Below are 2,415 nucleotides of genomic sequence, written 5' to 3'. Positions count from 1 at the left end.
GCCATTTTAAAAACAATCAATGGAACTTTCTTCCTCGTAATGGTAACATTTCGGGATGTTGGAAAAATATTATGTTTTTGGTGGCTAAAATGAAGTTTAATGGGAAGGGTTTAAATCGGTTGATTTCGGGTAAGGTGGGGAATGGGGAAGAGATTAGGTTTCGGTTTGGGTTGACACTTGGGTGGGCGATCTTCCTTTCATGGAAAGATAGCCGCATCTGTTCGGTCTAGAGTTGTTTAAATTGTGCAGGGTACTACTTGTTGGTGTATTTGAAAAGGAAGAAACAATTCGATATTCAAGCATTTAAAGCATAGCCCACAAGACATTCTAGGGGAGATTAAATCAAGAGGCTTCGATTGGGTTAAAATAGGGCTTCAGATAATTATATTAGACCACCCGTAGTGTGAGGTTTTTTGGCGTTTTTTCTCAACCCCCCACGCCCCTAGACCTCCCCCGGGCTTTTTTTTTTTCAAAAAATTCGTCCGAATCGTTCTTTTATCCACACCTTTTGTTCATTTCTTTGGCCAATGACCGTTGACAACGGTCAGGTAACGGCTATTTCTTTTTTTACTTAACTTATATACACACACACACACAAAAAACTTTTTACACCCATTTTATACAAACCAAATACCTACACTTACAACACCAAATAACAAACCTTTTACACCCCATTTTTTATAAAAAAAAAAATGGATTCCCCCACCTCCTTGTCGTCTATTGCAAATTTTTATTACAAAGACATTTTAGCGGATGAGGGTGACTCGACCGATGAGGAGGTCGAGCAAGAGGCGGTTACGAGTGCGTGCGACCTCGCAGTTCGGTATATGAAGCATTGTAGCCAGCCTCAACGTGAAATTTTCTCAAGAGAATATATTGAACGAGACCAACATGCGGCAAACGATCGGTTGATGAAAGATTACTTCGATGAAGCGTCTACTCACCCAAACCCCGAAGTTATGGGGCATTATCCCACACATCTTTTAACATAATGCCTAATAATGCCTCATTGTTGACTGGACTGATACATGGCATAAAACGCACAGGGGTGGGGCATTATTTGGATCTTCCATTACATACGGTCTTAGTTGAGGGAAGTGGTGTAAATACCCGTTGCATATGTTGTAATTTGTTTACCCTTTACCCGCTTGGGTTGGAGGTTGTGTATTGTTTGACCTTTTTCCTGAAACCTGTTATTGAAGTATACTTTTTTTTTAAAAAAAAAGGTTAATATTACGTAGAATTCGGATATTTGTAATATTGAGGAATAAAATATACTAATAAATCAGACGTGGTGCGAACGTAGTTACGAAAGGAGTCAACATCTGAATAGTGAATACATTAAAGAGCCCTGCAACCAAAACATGGACAATTAAAGTCAGAAAATGAGTTAGTGTGTATTGGTAGTAAAATATAATAGAATTATAATAGAAAAAAAAAACTTAATTTATATCTATGAAATTATAATAGAATAACAATATACAATCATCTATACATTCTAAAATAAATATCAGCAAAAAAGAAAAAAAAAGGTTTTACTAACGTCAAATATTTGGTAAATTGCTAAAAGGTCATCAATCTTTGTCTAGTGTAAATAGATTGTGATAAGTTTCCGATCAAACGACCCATTCAACATCCTAGATCACTTCCTCGGTTTTAGCTGCCTCAAAACAATTCTGATATGGTAAGGACATTTTGTGCTGGCTTGAAAAACCTATAAAAAAATATTACAGATTTCCTAAAAAAACTTCACAAAATCCACGATTAAAAAACAATTGAAGATCGGAATCCGTAATTAGAGCTCGTAGGTCGCGGGTTATCATGTACAACATGTATTTTTCTTAAAAAAGAAAAAACTCGTATAAAAAACCGTATAAGTATAACACTCTTGGTTCCAGCATGTTGAAAGGGAAACTTTAAAGTTTATACGGTTTTTTTTTTTTTAAAAACTATGCATACAAGTGTGAATAAATAGATTTAACAAGGTATACCGGGATAAGGTCTTCAAAAGATTCGTTGCCGGAAATGGTTTTGGGAGAGATCGAGTAAAAAGAAGCCGTGAGGCTCAAGATAGATAGCGCCTTTGATTGGTATAATACATGACATATGTAGTAAATAGGCGCTATCCCTCCTGAGCTTTACGGATTCGTTTCTACTGTTTTGTATGTCATGTCAACATCCATCTACAATTATATTTTTTTCAAACCTTCTTACGGGTGTGAGTATGGAGTGAACTTTGATGTTGGTGGAGAGAAAGCCAAGGGGTATGGTTGTATTTATAAGGGATATGCTTGGCCATTTGGCTTTGATAAATGGGAATGAATTGAATGTTGTTTATACGAAACAATTTTAATTTTTAAAAATATTAACTTCTTTTTAATTTGTTCAGTTATAAATTAAGGGTAGAGTTCTATA

At 35.7% G+C, this 2,415-nt stretch overlaps 1 long non-coding RNA gene across 1 annotated transcript; it reads right to left on the bottom strand.

The window, feature by feature from the left end:
- Positions 1-593: 593 nt before the first annotated feature.
- On the bottom strand, positions 594-2,215 carry LOC110902376. Its single transcript, XR_002571067.2, has 2 exons — positions 1,992-2,215; positions 594-1,351 (listed from the first exon to the last, which is right to left on the bottom strand). It is a non-coding gene; the product is annotated as an uncharacterized LOC110902376 (long non-coding RNA).
- Between the last annotated feature and the right edge of the window lie 200 nt (positions 2,216-2,415).

This window comes from Helianthus annuus, chromosome 4 (assembly GCF_002127325.2).
Source record: "Helianthus annuus cultivar XRQ/B chromosome 4, HanXRQr2.0-SUNRISE, whole genome shotgun sequence".
Classification (NCBI taxonomy): domain Eukaryota; kingdom Viridiplantae; phylum Streptophyta; class Magnoliopsida; order Asterales; family Asteraceae; genus Helianthus; species Helianthus annuus.
The sequence above is the reverse complement of the archived record's forward strand: the minus strand, read 5'-3'. Positions and strand labels throughout refer to the sequence as shown.